The sequence below is a fragment of the Nilaparvata lugens genome, chromosome 1 (assembly GCF_014356525.2).
Source record: "Nilaparvata lugens isolate BPH chromosome 1, ASM1435652v1, whole genome shotgun sequence".
NCBI lineage: Eukaryota > Metazoa > Arthropoda > Insecta > Hemiptera > Delphacidae > Nilaparvata > Nilaparvata lugens.
Genome location: NC_052504.1, coordinates 75308917 through 75327428, shown reverse-complemented (window position 1 = coordinate 75327428; position 18512 = coordinate 75308917). Strand labels below are relative to the sequence as shown.

The 18512-nt window shown below is 34.8% G+C and overlaps 1 protein-coding gene across 6 annotated transcripts in view; it reads left to right on the top strand.

Moving 5' to 3' along the window:
• The window catches only part of LOC111052953, a 171641-nt gene that overhangs the window by 51329 nt on the left and 101800 nt on the right, over positions 1 to 18512 (top strand). For 4 of the 6 annotated variants that reach the window (XM_039443107.1, XM_039443099.1, XM_039443103.1 and 1 more), the window contains exon 1: positions 15340 to 15525. The exons of 1 other annotated variant lie outside the window; for it this stretch is intronic. The gene's annotated coding sequence lies outside the window, so the exon portion shown is untranslated. Of the gene's footprint in view, positions 1 to 15333; positions 15526 to 18512 lie in introns of those variants that run through there. One more of the 6 variants, XM_039443086.1, reaches the window with a different exon arrangement.

Genomic DNA, 18512 nt, shown 5'->3' with positions numbered 1-18512 from the left:
TCCGACCAAAACTTACTGAGCCTGGGCCAAGACCAAATCTCTCCTAAACTAGGCTTTTTATAATCTCAGCTTTTCCTAACCTTAGCTTCTCTTAACCTAAGTTTTTCCTAACCTAAAGCTTCTCCTAACCTAAGCTTTTCACTAACCAAAGCTTTCCCAAACCAAAACCTTTCTCAACCTAAGCATTTCCTAACCTAAGCTTTTCCTAACCTAAACTTTTCCTAACCAAAGCTTTTCCTAATCTAAACTTTTCCAACCTAAGCTTTTCCTAACCTAAGCTTTCCCTAACTTGTGCTTTTCTTAAGCTAAGCATTTCCTAATCCAAGCTTTTCCTAACCAAACTTTCCTAGCCCAACTTTTTTTCCAACCTAAGTTTCTCCTAACCTAAGCTTTTCCTAACCCAAGCTTTTCCTAACCTAAGTGTTTCTAAGCTGAGACTTTTCTAACGAAATCCTTTCCATGCAAAATTTTTCTAAACTAACCTCCCCTAACCAAAGTTCTCCTAACCCAACCTTTTTCAACCTAACCTTTTCCAACCCAAACATTTGTAACCTGAGTTTTTTATTATCCCCAACCTAACAGAGCCTAACTAAAACTAACAAATCCAGTCCAGCTCAACCCATTGAACTTCCTCCTAACCAAGCATAGCCCAACAATTGACCGAACTTAGTGAGGTCTATGTTTCAACTCGATTTTCTTTTGTCTATCTGTATGTAACGCGATTACGGCCAAATGCGTTGATAGAATTCGATGAGATGTATACATGAGGTTTTTTGAAATTTTGCATTTTGAGGATAACATGAAAAGGAATTCCTCCATACTCTGATATCACTATATACAGGGTGATTCATAATTATGGTAAAATATTTCAATACGTGATAGTAGAGGTAAAAATAAGAAAAACAGTTCATATAAACATATATCCATAAACGCTTCATTAGCGAGCTATACAGGGTGAAAGATTTCGCCCGGAATTCCGTTCCTCTGGTGAAATACACCGATGCTGAATTGTTTGGGGACTAGTTTTTGAAAAACTTATGCTGGATTCATATGGAAAAAATATCTGAAAAATTGAATAAAACTAGTCTGGAAGCTGTAGTGTGAGTGGTTTTTGAGAAAAAAGTTGAAATATGCAAAACATTTAAGTAGAAAAACACAGACTTCTACGTTTGATGCCCAATAACTTTCTTTAATGACCAGTAAACAGATATTTCTTCGCAATAAAAATTGTAGAGAATTTAATTCTAAAAAGAATTATGTAAGCTGTGTAAACTAAATTCAAATAAAAGTTGAATAAAATGTATTCTTATGTAGTACATTACACCATAAAAATTTGCTGTTTTATGAGGAGAGAACTAATAACTCATAGGTTGTAGCTGATTGCAAATAAAATATTAGGTTTTTTATGAAAAGTTTTTTTTATATGGAAGTAGCATATCTAAATGACATTGAACTTATACCAAAAGACTAGTTAGATTATGCCATTAAGCCTGGGAGGAAGCTCAAACAGAAGTAGATGATCTCCTATGATTCCTGCCCAAATGTTTACTGAAAACTGATGTTGTGGAAGATTAGGATTGATGGCATGAGGATTCTCAGCTGCCCAAATATGTTGGTTGTGGACGTTAACGATAGCAGTTCTTGTAAAGTGTGCCTCGTCGGTAAATAAAACTGTTGTTAAAAAGTTTGGGTAAACATTTCTACTAAAAACCATTGGCAAATACTAGCACGGGGAATACAGTCTCGTGGCAATAGAGTATGAACTTTCTGGAGGTGGTATGGATGTAATTTCTGCTATTCTAGTATCCACCAAATAATAGATTGATTGACATTAAACTGCACTGACAATTCTCTTGTGCTCTTCTCTGGATGTTCATACATTTCATTAAGAACTTGTTCTTCTAACTCAACAGTCATAGTAGATCGGGGTCTGCCTGCATAAATGTGCTCTTTGGATATCAAAGAATCTGTTTCAGACAGACGTTGATGAATAGTGGCAAAAAACCTTGAACTTGGACATTATTCGGTTAGGAAAGTTCTCTTGATACAAACGTCTTGCTTCAGTACTATTACAGTAGTGTCCCACTCCATACATTAAATGCATGTCAGCTAATTCGGAGTATGAATAATGTCTAAGATTACCTGCCATTTTTTAAAAAGTTAACACTCAACACGAAAGCAAAGTGGAATGGTTACAAATAACTGGTTAATAGATTAAACAAAAAACACAGCGCGGTTACAGTAGGCCTAACTTACAGTTTGTTTTTTTTTTTTTTTTTTGTTCAACAGTGAGCTAAAATATTTCTGAAAATAATTTTCTGCTGATAATTTCATTTGAATATTTTCTTATTCAAAACATAATAAATCAGCTGTTTTAAAACAGCAGTTATTAAAATCCATGTTTTATTTGCAATCAGCTACAACCTATGAGTTATTAGTTCTCTCCTCATAAAACAGCAAATTATTATCAATAGGATACATAAAATCACGGTATATTCTTATTTGATGCAATCTGGTGTTAGTTGAAATAGCTTTGAATAAAATAATTGTATTCTTATTCCTTAAGGAATATCTCTCCTAGTGGAAGTTGAAATAGCTTCAATAAATATCATATTTCGTTGATTTTACGAGGCTTGATCACCAATTTTCTTACAGGTGTCCTGACTTCACCAGTTACACCTTCCAAGCCACATACATTTTTCTTCCACGGTTGAACATGTTGCATGCATGATAATCAAATCAATACTAAAATTGTTGCTATTATCAGTTATGGTGCACGATTTTTTCAAGGTCGCTTATGGACTGTAATCGAAAAGTAAACGTGACTGGAGTGCAAATAAACAGTGTTAAATCAAATAATTCTGGGCTCGGGGAGTCAAAAAGCAAGTCGACCTTTTGCAAGGCGCAGCCATTTATTCTGCTCGATTAACCGGCATAATAGTTCATCGCAGTTTTGTGTGAGTGCGTCGACGCTGATATCGAGTTTGGCTCGCTCGGGTAATCTCCGGCTTGTCTATGCGATTTGGTTGATGCTGCTGCTGCTGCTCCTGTTGCTGCTGCTGCTACTACTGTTGCTGCTGCTGCTACAGCTGCTACTGATGCTGCTCCATCTGCGCAAAGACGGCAGCGATCAGTTGCGCTTTCTCTCTGAAATACTCCACAAGGTCGTAAACCTTTTTCATAAGACAGACTGCGTTCTGCTCAATGGATTTCCAATCGTATCTATTCCAAGGTCAATTCCCTTCTTCTTACCATGTTCGACTTATTTTGCATTCAGTGTGATAAAGATGATTTTCCAGGCCGGTTTTTGCTCCTTGAACCGCTTCCTGGTTCTCATCAATTCTCATTATCATCGGTTGATATAATGCACAACTCCTGTGAATAGATAATGTGAGTACGAAGTTGATCAGATTGGAGTTGATACAGCAAAAAACAACATTATTTTGTAGTAACACGGTTTTGTCTCTCAACAGAAAAATCCATGACAACCGTACATTCCATATCTGGATAAATTAACACTAATATCTCCATTTGTTGCAAGAATGTGGAGTGAGTTCATTATTTTACCAGGTTAAATTTGATTCGAATGAATCAGATAGGGTATTAGTATGTCAAGTAGTGTTAACTTAAATGCTGATAGAATGCTTGATTGATGAGTATTGTTCTTGTGCAATTATTATTCTACTCTAAGAAATTCACAGCACTATGAGAATGCAGTATTAGGTTCAAATTTCAGAGACCGATGACTGAATTAAGTACTGCAAGTGATTTTTTCTTCGATAACTTGTAAATAGAATTGTTAGTTTGGTATCATGATTTTACAGAGTAACTGGATCGTTAGAATTTCATGGAATGATGGAGTGACATCACAGAGCAATAAGTTACTTCAATGAAAATATTCACATTCAATAATTCAATAATTTAGATACCTAAATATTTCCAACTTCAATAAAATTCATCCTGTTCTCATGTTACTGTACAAGAGTTTGTTTTCTTTGTCTTGGTGATGATTATTTCGTGATTTGTTATTCTCGAGTTGGTTTGATTCAGATTATAATGATTGATCATTGTTTTCCATGGAATTAGTCATATACAGAGAAAGACAAATATTATGAAGCTGAAGTTTTTGCCAATTTTTCACGTCAGATATTACATGCCGCTGATTAATTAGCACATGACGATATAATACGCTCTAGGCATGACGTTGTATCCACATCTGCGATTGGAAATACGGAGTTGCAAATTTTGGCGTGTAGAGTATCCAAAACGTTGATATTGTAGCATTAAATGATGTGTCATCACCCGATGCGGTTTTATTATATTAATGAAACAGCCACATGATCTACTGCTTCGCAGGATTGAGTTGAAGCTGTTCCATTGTTCACTCTATAGGGGTGACATTAATGCCACTGGCAGCATCCTCCATATCCTTCCCCCCCATCACACCCTTTCCATACTCCAAGCGATCCTGCGGTTTGACAGCGTCACAGAGAGCGCGCGAATTTATTGTCTTCTGTCGAAATGGAGAGAAATTGAACGAGCAAGATGGAAAGTGAGAAGGATGGAGTGGATGAGAGAAAGGTGAAAGAATGAGAGAGAGAGAGAGAGAGAGAGAGAGAGAGAGAGTTCTCTCTGGTCTCTCAGAGGTATCTGGAAAGGGTTGAAGTTTGCGAGGGTGGTAGAGTGAGAGAGTGTTCGAGAGTGCAGCTACAGCCCACGTAATAAAGCTCGATGTCTCTCGACTGTCTGTTAAGAGAGGACTTACAAGAGCAATTTCTGTCACCAGCGTCACTGTTGAATCGACTGCATTCACTCAAATTTGATTCCAACCATGTGCAACAATATACTCCCTGCAGTACTGTGGTTTTGATCTCTTTGTCGCAAGAATTGGATATGTAGATGGTAATAACTGTGAACTTTCCTGGTATCCTTGTATGTTCAAATACAATTGTACCTTGTCAATCAACTAGAAGAATAATATAATATGATTATATATTATGTTATGCATTGAGTTGTCTTGGCAGATAAATCCTCTCGGTTGAGCTGCTTAGCCATATATAACCTTATTTCCCCTCACACAAGTGAGCTAAGCACTCATATATCATGAATATATTGGGTTCGACTTTGATCACTAAGAGATTCCAATTTTCATTTTCTGATTGGACTTGTAACGTATTAAATTTTGATAAACAAGCAAAATCGCTAATGGAAAGAATTTTTATAGGTCTGGAGCAAACAGCTGCTCTATTATCGCCAAGTGCGATAGCAACAAGTAAAAGATCAGATAATAACGGGTACCATGGCTAAAATCAGAACAGCCGAATAGAAAAGAATTTTTCCTACACTTACCTTGAAAAGTGACCATTCCTGCACTGATTACAGAACGCAAAGAATCACTTTTCCGCTCTAGTGCGCAAAGTATTACTTTGCGTACTCTTAATATTTTGCGTATTATCTTGCAGCCACCCCAATCAGCTGTTGACATTGTTGGCATGTATTTTGAATGCGAATTTTCTCTATCTATATTTTTTCTGATTTTCAAATAAAGAAAATGAGAACTCATTAAATTATACATTTTGAATATTCATTATTTAAAATAATATTTTTTCATTCATAAATTGATTGGTTGAAAAATTATTTAGAAATTAAGATTTACTTGGATTTATTCAAATTTTCAAATTAATTGGATTAATTTAATTTTTAATTTGGATAAATTATCGATTATTATTTTCCAATTGGATTATCAAGTTTAAAATAAATTAAAGTTGTTATTAATAACAAAATTATACAGACAACCATTTGATTGATTTCAGCCATCATTTTACCCATAATCAATGCTTCAATTACCTATAATCAACCACTTTTCATATTCAATGGTAAATGTAGGAAAAATTTAATTTGAAATACGTGCGCAAAGTTCCTCTGCTGCACTCAAGAAAGCATTCCGCCCTTGCCTTCATGCGTAAACGTTTCTTTCGGTGCAGCAAACTGTCACTTTGCGCACTAGTTGCACAAATAACTATTATTTGCTATTTATTATATTATATAGAATATTGAAATTTTGAGGTTAGGCTATAATACCTACTGGTTGGCAACCTAATAATCGACCAAGCCGTGTAATTTGAAATCTAGCCAGACACCTTGGCAAAATTTTGTTGTAAACAAATAGTATTCAACTAGAGGATTTGGTAAGCACATGGCAACTTGTTGTAGAGGGAAAAACAACTTATAAATTTCAAAAATATTTATTATTCGTAATGAACATATACAAAACACCAAAAAATAAATAAAAATATTAAGGAAGTAGGATATTCAGTAGGCGCATGGATACATTTGTGAATTCTACATGAACCAATCAACATACAGTAATCGATGGGCGGCAATAGCAAGCCGATTCAAATTTATCTATGAATATTTTTATAAATGATAAGAATTTATAAGTTATCACTACTCAGTTTATGTATCGGATGTGGTCCGAGTAATTATAAAATGTAATACCTAAGATATAGGTAATAATTTAGCAGATTGGCACAGACTATTTGATCTTTTAATGGCGTAGTAGTGGAATATTTAAATATATGCAAATTTGTAAGTCGGAAGTATGATTGTAGAAAATAAGGGTAGGACAGAGCCCACTTGCCTGCCGGACGCTGCCATGGAACGCCACTAAATTTTATAGAGCACAAGTCCCTTTTGTTGAATTGTACATTTGAAAGACTTGAAGTTTAAATTCATTAATTTATTTGTATAAGACTTAGTGATGCTATATTAAAGCATAAGTCATTTAAATATTAATTTATTCCCTTGGAGAAGACAACTTCGGCCACCAAAAAACCCAGGATGACCAGGAAATTCGGATCGCCACCATCGTCTTATGAAAACTCAGCACGTGAGTGATAAATTATCGAAATATATAAATTTAGGGCGCCCTCAGTGCTTTGAGTGAAACAAAAATATAAAAAGCTAGCTAGTCGAAAGGTTATAAATATTAAAAATTATTATAAAATTTGCGCAAGTCTTAAAAGGTACAAGAAACATATATTACTAGTTAAATGAATTGTATCAAATGCTTATGTCTAAGGATACACAGATTAAAGAAATATTTAAATTTAATATTATAATGAATAAATGCTCACTCAATCATTAATTTTATTAGCAAATTGTAAAGATATAAATGTAGCTCTTGTTCACTGGATAAATTAATTTATCTATTTCCACCAGAGGCCGAACCTTAAGCCCTGAGAGATGTATATTGAGAAATATACTGAGATCTATACATATTATCATATTTGAGATTTATGATTTATTAATTGATTATTTTATTATTTTTGGAAAGAAGATATATATATATTGAGATTTTTAAATCGACAAGCAGCAGCAAGTCGATATCTGAGCTGCATAGAATAAATGCATACGATTAATGATTTAAAAGCACATGGTAACGTTTCGTGCTAAAAACTAGTGAGCCAATCTGTGATATTTTATTTTTGATATATTTGTTCTTATTTTTACTATTTTTGCTTGTTGCTCTATATATTTCTATATTTATTTGTTCGATGATAATATATGTATCAAATTTTTTATGGTGTATCCTTTATTTATTTTCCCACTTCCATGCATGACCAATCTCATATTTATTTATCGAGTTACCAGTATTGAAGTATTAAGAAAATTACCATCCGACTTTATTCTTCACCGAATAAGTTGGTTTAGACAGCGATATTTAGCATTGATGATCGAATCTTTGGAAATAACACGTTCTAGAGATTTATATAAATTGTCCAAGAGCAGTGAATTGCGGGAGCTCCTGGGCGAGCCTATAAGAGTTTTGTCTAATTTGTATTCTAAGAACCACAACCAGAGTTGTATAATTTTTTACTCATGCTTTGCCAACTGCAGCCAAGCCAGGCAAACCGTTATTCACAAAAATAACGTCAGAGACTTCATTATTGTTATTACTTTTTTGTGTTATTTCTATGTGCATGATTGCTCATTGACAATAATAAATTAATTATCCAATATTTATCATTGTTATTTTGGATTTTTTCATTTTATGGAGCCAAAAGTCCATTATATTATTCGGTACCGTTTCCATAGATGGTCTTGTTTCATGCTGTGGTTCAGTGTACTGGAAGTTTAGTCATCTCAGGTGAGCTTAATTCTGGAAACATAATTGAAAATTATATACTGAATTTTATAGTACAGTAGGCCTACTCATCGGAAATTATTGTTTGAGAGAGTGAAATCAACATTTGAATGTTGGACGTTTCCTGAATCTTATTGAGAAAATCTAATTCTATTCCCTTTTAAAGATTCGAATATTGTTCCCATTTATTTCTATAATTTAGATTGGAGAATATATTTCATCAAGATTTTTGTAAAACTCACACATATTCCACGTGAAGGAGCCATCCATCAGTTTTCGAGCAGTTTCAAGAAGCCAAGAATTCCATTAGTCTATGAGAAGAGTCGTGAAGCATCTTGAAATCATTGTTTGATTCATAATATAGGCTACCAATGTTCCCGTTCCCATTTTACTTCTCAATTATAACGAGTTTCATATTATTCGTTGCTCGAAATATACAGAGTTTGCAGGGAGAAACTCTTATTACATTTTATATGACAAATGCGTTGAGTATTGGAGAAATGTGAGAATCCAACGGCGTTTCTCATCTCGGAAGTAATTTGATGGTGCTTCAATGCAGGCAGGAAGGAGTCCAAATGCATCTGGAAGCTTTCAAATTTCCATTCATCACCGGCTCCATCTCGCGTTTCATTGCAATTCATTCCATTTTCCTGTTGTCATTCCTGGTTTACACCGAATCATGCTCAATCACAATCTCCATTCGTTGAAAAAGTATAGGAGTTCATTTAATTTTTATTGGTTAGAATATTGTGATGATTATTATAAATAATAACTCTTATCTGAATGATTGATCAAATTAAATCGAACAGTTGAATATTAAGAATTATTGAGCAATTCAAAATATTCGAAGAGTTTGACAAAGAAACTTCCATCACAAGGAACAGTGTGCTCACATCCTTTCTATTCTCATTGTAGAGATTATAAGTAGAGCATTTTCACTCATTTTGTACACCAGTTGTGCACACAAAGAAGGGTAATCACGAAGACTGCGACCTCCAAATTATTTCAAGGAGAGAGTGGGTTTTAGTTGAAAACCGTTCTTGGTGATCCAAAATGTCAGCTCACGACCAAAAACTCAGCTCTTGCAATAGAAGATAAAATAAATGAGAGTAGGAATGATTTATTTCAACATGTGACTAGAATGAGTGGAGACTAGGGATGGGTATCGATACATCGATGTTTCAACATCAAACATCGATGTTTTTAACATCGATGTTTACTGTTCGATGTTTTTCACTTATCGATGGTTTTACCTAGACATCGGTCATCCGATGTTTTTCCCAACAAAAATGAATTTTTCATTTAGGCTCTCTGTATTTTTATGTGAGACTGTTGGATACTCTTGAAGATTTACATAACTTCTGTAGCTCTTGTCAAGGTTAGATACTTATTTAGAATTAAATAAGAGGTCGGATTCTTCGTTTCTTAGGAAGAATCTGTTTTTTCTTATTACAAGTACTTTCCTCAACATATACGTTTAACACTAATTAATCTAGCTCTGGAATAGAGGTATTCGTATTGTAAGGAGTGTAGATATCCATATAAAAAAACTTTAATCATTTCCATTAACTAAATAAAACTATCAGGTATTGAATGAATACGATATGAGTAACAATGATTGCTAAAATTAGCTTAGGATGAAATTCCAGACAGAATCTTCAAGGATATCCCGAGAGGTTTCTGACTTAACTATGAAGATGACAAATCTTGTAAACTACCTATAATAGAGTTGATGTATCTTTCTAGTCACAACCCGACTTCAATTATTCGAAAGACTGTTACTTGAATACCACAAGTCCAAAATTGCTGTAATTCCAGTTAGTAACTGTTAAAATATTGGAACAATAGCTCCAGATAAAATTGTAGTCACTTTAGAAGTTTTTTTGTACTATTAAGTATATCGAGATTATGAAGAAATATACCAATGAATCAATCAACTTCCAAAATAATTGAGTTATATCTATACAAAATAATAAACTAATACTCTGTAAGCTTATTAACAGAAGTGTTGTGGGTTCGATCAAATTGATTTCACCCCGTTTTATCATTTTTATCAAGAATAAGTGTAAAGTATCATATACAGTACATTGTATCATTTTCACTTTATTAATACTAATAAAAATCTATTCATTCATCGTTTCTGATGCTTTTGAGTATTTATTTATTCAAAATTATTTAATTTTGAGATAAAAATTCCTAAGTGAAAAAAAGAAAATGGTAGCTATAAGGATAACCGCTGAGTTTTGGACACTTCAAATACGACATTTATCGTATTTGATCTCCTATCATCCAGGAACAATACCCTAGAATGTTCGACACTACTTCTGAAATACTCTGTATAATAGTCTTCGTAGTATCATCCGTAAATGTACGGCGATGCGTCGATGTTTAAAACATCGATGTTTACTGTTCGATGTTTTTCACTTATCGATGTTAAGGTGAAAAAACCATCGATGTTCAAAACATCGATGTTTTGTCTTTCGATACCCACCCCTAGTGGAGACCGGATTCCTAAGCAGTCCTTATTGTACAAACCAGTTGGGAAAAGAGATAGAGGACGTCCAAGAAAAAGATGGTCCGATTATAGAGAGAGACGATGAGGTTCGGAACAAGCAATGATGAACCGTAATGGAAGAAGAAGAAGAAGAAAAAAGTCAGCTGTAAAATAGGGATTGAAGATCATTTTTTGAGGGTGCCTTATTGTGGGGCGGTCTGTGATAGATTTTGTATATTTAGAGGGGGGTGCGTCCTTGGACTTGACTAGGATGGGCACCCCTGTGCACTCAAATAAGAATTATAATTATTCACTAAAACGTTTCTTACAGAAAAATCTTGATCAATCATTCAAGTTGTTTTAGGCTACATATTGCGAACTTTTTTATATTTGGTAATCTGGAAGAGAGAGACTGTGAAAATCCAGAGCTGGATACAATTTCTGCATGAATATGAATAATATACTATTTCAAGTTGCATGAATATCATATGATATTCCAAGTTGTAAAACAAGAGAAGTTACAGAGCCTTTGGAACACGCTTTCCCCTAAACGTCCGATGGGGATATTTGAATACCTCTATCTGTGGAATACTTTCAAAATATGGATAAAGATGAAAGTTATGTTCAAGATAAGCCACAAGTACGAAGACTTCTGCCTTCTGCCCGTCGGGCAGCTCCTTGATTAAAATAATATCATTCTCAATTTCTCAATCCCAGTGCAGTCCGTTATCCCCGATTTCTCAATCTACCGTTGTGCAGTGCGCACCACTGCGATGCGCATGATGATGACGGCGACGCAGAAGATGAACATACAACTAGAAGAGAATCTACGTGGAAAAAGTTAAATTGTCTAAATAAATAGATGTTTGGAATTATCAATAGTTTAACAGGAATATAGTTCTTTCTAAATTTTACAGGAAAATTGTACTCAAAAACTTGCAATGTTCTCAAGACTTGTATTATCTGTGATAATTGAGCTACGAATGTGAACAGAACCAGAATGACGCTGATCAATTTTCGGTATCATTGAGATATTTTTGTTAATCTTCAAAATCGAGCATTGCAAATGCTTTCAAAAAACAATACAAACATACCAAAAGTCATCAATATAACTACAGTATTTCAATATTAAGTTTCTGCGTTCAAAATATGGAAGTGATTCAGTTGTTGTATTGTTTTTGATCTAGAAACCTGGGAAAATCTCATCGCTCTTTAACAATGATTTTTATTGTTATGTGAGTCATCGGGCAGCAGGCGAGAACAATGCATTATGGTAGCGATTCAAGGAGGTTGGAGGTGAGCCGAGATTACATCGAACGTATGAGACGTGAGGCCGATTGAACGGAGAACGTCCTTGAGATATTCCTTGCATCCGTAAAGGCGAACGATAAAACTTCATTTTATTCTTTCCTCTTCCTCGGACTGATGTTACTAATTGCCTAATTATCCCCTGTAAACACGCTGGCATCCAAAAAAGTTATTTGCAATTCCTCCACTGATTTACACAGAAAATCTAAATGGTAATTTTCTTACACGGAAATCTGTTGTAAGTTGTGAGCCAGTGGAGTCACCGGCAAATCGCAGGGCACCTCTGCTCTATGCCTCTATCACTGTTATTGTGGAAATTAATTATAATGTTCTCAAAATATCATATTAATATGAAATACAAATATAATATTCTCAAAATTCAGTATTCAAAGATCTAGAATAACTATTTAGCTAGACAACTTTCATGTGTTTTGTGAAACACCAGTTTAAAAATATATGCTTATTGATACGATACTCTATAAATTTCCTTAATTAAATATCCTATGAAACATGAAGTAGGCCTATACAGAACTTGTTCCATTATCAAATCCATTCATGATTTCTTAGCTCATCGATCGTAATAAAAGCATCAAGGAAAGCTAGAAAAGTTGAAAAAGCAATTCAGATAGCTCAAATTAGGAGTCGGAGTCACAATCAAACTGAAAAGTAATTCTATTATCGTTTCTAATAAATAAAATAAGAATTTTTTCATTAACTCTTCTTACCTACAGTATATTCTCGTTGCTACTTCTGCTCCCATTTCTGATGGGCGGGTGTTCAATCGACCCGGCTCCGCTGATTATCATAATAAAGTTTCTCTGTATAAAGTGTCTCTGTATTGACAGCTAGAGCTACAATCGTCAATAAAGTGTTAAGAAGCTGGCGAAGCACTTAACACTGCTTCGTATACTTAACAACTAAAAACTTGGCATGGCGCTTAACAGAATTCGATCTAAACATGGGAGATGTAATGCATCATTTTTCAAATGGGGACTTGCAGACTCCCCACTATGTGACTGTGGGGCGATGGTGCAGACAGTGCACATCATACATTTGAATGTGAGAGACGTGCCTACCTGGGTGAGGCTAACGACTTTACTGTAGCTAGTCTCCAGGCAATACAGTACATTTCAACCCTTGACGTTTTTTAATTTTGACAAAACTAACATACACTAAATAAATAACTTGGCGAAGCATCACAGTTCATATTGGATCAAGAAATTTATGAGTTCCGAAATCGCTTCCTTTTGATAGGAGCTACCAAATGCTGTAGATTGCAGTAGGTTTTCATCATTATGCTTGTCATTTCCCACACTTTTAAATGACTAGTTTGACTAGGAAAGGCTTATGTAGCCACACCACTGTAAGGAAAAAAATGTTTTTCCCATTCCTCATCAAATCTTTTGTATTACAGTACCCTCTAGAATTGATAGAATAAAGGTTTGTCGATTGGAGGTACGAAATGTAAATGAGCATGAACGTACCCAATAGTAAGATTTATTCGCCTAGTTTATTTCAGGCCATTGTTTGGTAAGGCAGCTTGGTTGTCACTAGGTTACTAGACGCAGCTTCTTGGCTCCTTCTCTTCTCATCCGGAACCACCCTTTAAATGCTTCCTCTCTTTCCTCCTACTCCTCCTCCTCCTCTTCCTCCTCCTCCTTCTCCTTAACATCCACCGCCTTCTCACCATCCTCCTCTTCTTCTCATCGACCTCCTCCTCTTCATCATCTTACTTCTCCATCCCATTCTTTAACAACTCCCCAACTCCCCAATCTCCTGCCCACCTTTCCTCCTGGTGACGGAGTAGAGCAAATAGATAATGAAGGATCGATTGAACGTTCTCTCTGGTTGGTTACTTCTACTTCCTATGTCACGCGCTGTCTCTTTCGACAGGCCGACGCCCAGCATGACGTCATCTCAATATTATGTTTTCATTACTAATCAAAGTTTTAGTCAATTAAGATATTGCATTTTGTATTCCTACACAATGAATCACAACTTAATCATTTTCGTATTCAATTCACGTTTCTGATAGATTCCAGAGTTATGATAGATGAACGCTAAACTTGTGAGAGAATTAGATCAAGGAGCTTCTGTCTCGCCAACCCTTGACAAACTCTGCCAAATTTGAATATACCAAACTCAATTCAATTGCGGAAATCGACACAAAAAAATTGAAAATTTTGTTCTAGAATTTTCAAATAACCGGTAATAATGATAAATAGTTGTAATACTATAATGATAGATGAGATGTTATGCTATCGTGAGATGTGCCAAGATTTGTGCGCCTGGTACTCCCTCTGAAAGAGGAAAAATGGGGTGAATATTGATTAGAATGGTTTGTTCTCGGTGGCAGAATGACACTAGAATCTATTATGACACATAAATATTTTCAAAAGGGAGTTTTTATAGAAGTTATTGAGCGAAGGACAAAATCCGCAAATCCACTACTCACTAACAACGAGATACAGGGTAACTTATCTGTTTTCTAAGCAGATTTTACTCTTTTATTTTAAAAATTTCACAATTGGAATGAAATTTCCAGTTATCCAAATAATGAAATGTTGAATTGTTAAGAGGAGTTGAGATGAAGGGTCTCTGATCTCTGAACTTTAGAATCTTCCAATCAAACTATGTTTTCTCTTCTGAAATATTAATATTATAATAAATCTTCTTTACTCTTTTCTCATTTGATAATATCTTCTACTTCCTCTTCTTCTTTCATTTTAGGTTTAGGCTCTTTCTCTTGCCTGTTTTGGCTCACAACAGTATATTATATTCAATCTATTACAGTATATTATTTCTAAAATTCAAATGAAAAAGATGTTGCTATCTCATATTTTATTGCCATCTTTTCCGAGGTCTATCTATATATCTTTATCCTGAAGAGGTGATAGTTGAGCATTTTCCTCTCTATTGGAAAAATTCCTCTCTGAGGAAATCCTCTCTATTGGAATCCTGTTGACATGCTCTCTCAACTAGTTGCGATATAACTTTGATATAATATGTTTTAACTTTTTCATTCATGTTGAAGGCACCCAGTCTCATATCGTTGTTACTTACTTATGTGGTCGCGGCGGTCACAGCCCTTCGATAATAAATCTCTCATTCTTATTCCACTCCATATCAATTCAACTCATTAAGCGTTCATAAGCAATATTCCTCTCTCACTTCAACTGTTATTCTGTTACTGCCAACCTAAAGGCGTTGTATGACGTTGGAATAAGAGGAAGGAGAGCGGCAGCATGCAATAGCATGCCGACTGTGAGGTGTTCTTGCAAACACTATGCTCGACCAATTTATTTGTTTGGTTGGTAGCAGTGGGGCGCATGATAACAACAGTATCATTGGCGGCTGTGACGGCTGCTGCCAGATCAAGTGCCGTGATCCATGTGACTGATAAGGATCTCTCTTTTTCCATCAGTCTCTCGTGCGCACTCGGACTTATTGAACCCTGCTCTTGTGATAATCGTTTCAAACAGTGATCATTTCCAGTATCGTGTTGCGTCTCAAGTGATTGTGTTTTCCGTGGCGGGGACTGTCTTCGGCTGCAGTGGTTTATTGAATGAGTTCAATCGTAAATCATTCATATTATGTTTATAGAAATAGTGATTTTCAAATATTATTATTGTGAATCTGTACTGATAAATAGCATTGCAAATATTTTACTCTTGCAGGATCCTTTTTGTTAGACTGTGGAAACATATTCAGGAATTATTATTTTATCCACAGATAGTTGTCATATTCATCCACTTTTTATATTTCAATAAGATTCGAGTTTATTCCTTTTATACATTGAACACTTCTACCATTGTAGCAAGTTCCTTTTTTATAATTGATGTCGATAAATATTCTTCACATATCAGCTCATATAAAATCAAACTATTATCTCTCGAGTAAGGGACTGGGATCTGAAATCATTGCTTGGATTTCATTATCTGTAAGGGCTGTAAAAGTATATTATTCACTTGTAGTATATTTTTTGTTTGTCTAGTCTCACATCAATGAGAGAACACAAGCTCATATTGAGATGGAAAATTCTGTATAGAATATTTCGGTACGGGCTGTAGAAAACGGGCTGTATATCATGCAGTTCTAGTATATTATTTTTGTTGATTTAGTTTCACATAAAATAAAGAACACAAGCTTTTATTGAGAGGAGAAATTCTCTATGGAATCTGCTAGTAAGGATGGATAATGGATCTAGTCCACAACATCCACGATATTGTAACAATCTCTCACAATCTAAGAGCAAATGAATAAATTATAGTCTGATAGAGACTATTTGACTACTAAATGTAGACTATTTGACAAAATAGGGTCATATAGATCACGTGATTTGGAGTGAGGTTCAGTTTTTAAATTATTAGTTGGGATTTTATTTCATCAGTTTACCAATAAGCAGGGGCATTTTCCAATATATTCCTCTATTGCTGACTAATTGATCAGTTGAAAAAAATACTACAAATTATTTCTCTTCCTTAGTTGTTTTCCAGGATTATTTATGCGGAATATTCCTATGGTCATGAATGAGCTATATTGACTTGAAATTTCACGAGGAGCTAGTGTGACATCTCTGCTGTTGTGAATTGCTGAATGAACTGTTGGATATCCACTGAGAGGTGTACAATGTACATGATCAGTTGGCTAGTAGTATCATATGATTTAGGAACTAATATCGGGGACCGAGCTTCGCTCTGGAGTACAGAAGCATAAAACATTTATTACGAAAGAAGAAATTATAATAACATTCATACAGAAATGTTCTACAGTATCTAATAACAGTAAATTGAGATTAATTCCCAGAGGAATGCAAAAATTTTCCTCACAAAGGCTCAGTTGCACAAAAGCCATTTAAATTTTAATCCTGATCAACTTCACGTGAACCAAATCAGAGAAGACCATTCCAAAAAGATGGATCTACTGGAATTAATCAGGATTGAAAATATCCCGGCTTTTTTGCAACCGGCACTAAGTACCTGATTGAATGATTACAAAAGTTCAACAGCTGAGTCATAATTTGGCACAGTCCCACACACATGAACTCGCTCACTCACTTCCATCACCAACAGACGACGAAATAATTATTATCAGCTGTTTTTCCTAGGATGAATAATAATTATCCTTTTAATGTCCTTCAGCGAGTTTTCCCAGGGATGAGACCTAGTGCAATCGAATCTTTATATTATAAACCTACTATCTTCTGAATCTCGTTAGAATCGTTAGAGCCGTTTTCGAGATCCGGTGGAATACAAACTTACAAACATATAAGCATATAAACATCTAAACCTTTATACATATAAACATATAAACAGAAGTTGCTCGTTTAATAGTATAGGGTGAACTAAAATTTTTAATACAAGTTTTATTGTTCCACTCATCATGTAGGATTTGATGAATCTTTTGAAAAATTCTGTGAACTGGAACTAATCTTTCAATGTTGATTGGCGTTACTATTTCCAACTATTACCACATTATCAGTTAATTTCAAACATAACCAATCTGAGGTAATCTGCTATGTGAAATTGCCATGACATAATTTAATTTGGATAACATTTTATAAGTAGCATTCCAATTCAGTTTCGACATTTTTCTTTAGTATAATTTGATCAAATAGAACCAAGAACAATAATTCAAAAAATTATGGAAATTCCTTGGTACAAGAAGATCTAATTGATGGAAATGGATAAACTATACAAACTTGATCCAAATCATTGAAAATTTAATTACAAGTAAATCAGGATATTCATAGATTTTTGTACTCATTACAAAATAAAGTAAGCCGAGAAAACAATTACCGTACAAGTAATTGCATTTTTGATGCTATGGTATCATTTCTAGTGGACCGACTCAGATAGATTAGAGTACTCCTCTCCCCCCTTTCAATCACATTCAAAAAATCCAGTCAGAGTTTGTTCTAAAACTTGTTAATGCCTTTAAAATGGGTTTGTAGTATTGTTTTCTAAAATTGTATCCTCAAGATTGAATGAGTCGACTTGTTGAGTTTTCACAAATATGACTAATTTTACAATATGAATGATCATGAATAAGATATGGCTCATTGTTCAATAAAGTACAGAAGTACACCACAGCAGCAGCACAAAATTTTCATCCGTTGAGTGGCTCATTGGAATAGAGAAACACTTCCAATAATTAGTCACTGTGCTAGTGTTTGAGTAAAACTATCATCATTGTATAAGGGAATAAGTAGTTTGCATTTTGTCTATTGCAGATAGGTTAGTTAGTACCTGAGTACAAACTATCATCGCTGTATCTGAGAATAGGTAGTTTGCATTTTGTATATTGCAGATAGGATCTTGTATTCCTCAATAATTACATTTCAGGCTGTTTAGTAGTGAGAGGGGAAACAGTGATACCAAGTGGAGACTGAAGAAAACTGTGTGATTGTAATCAGAGTGAATGTAGGTTGAGTAAATGGAGTTTGATGATGAGGAACAGTGGCAGTAGCAGTCGTAGTGGTCGCAGTGGCCTCTGCCGAGAGTGCTTGGATGGAAGTGCATAATGGAGCTCTTGGTTCCGTTGACATGAGCGCTGTGAATAGTT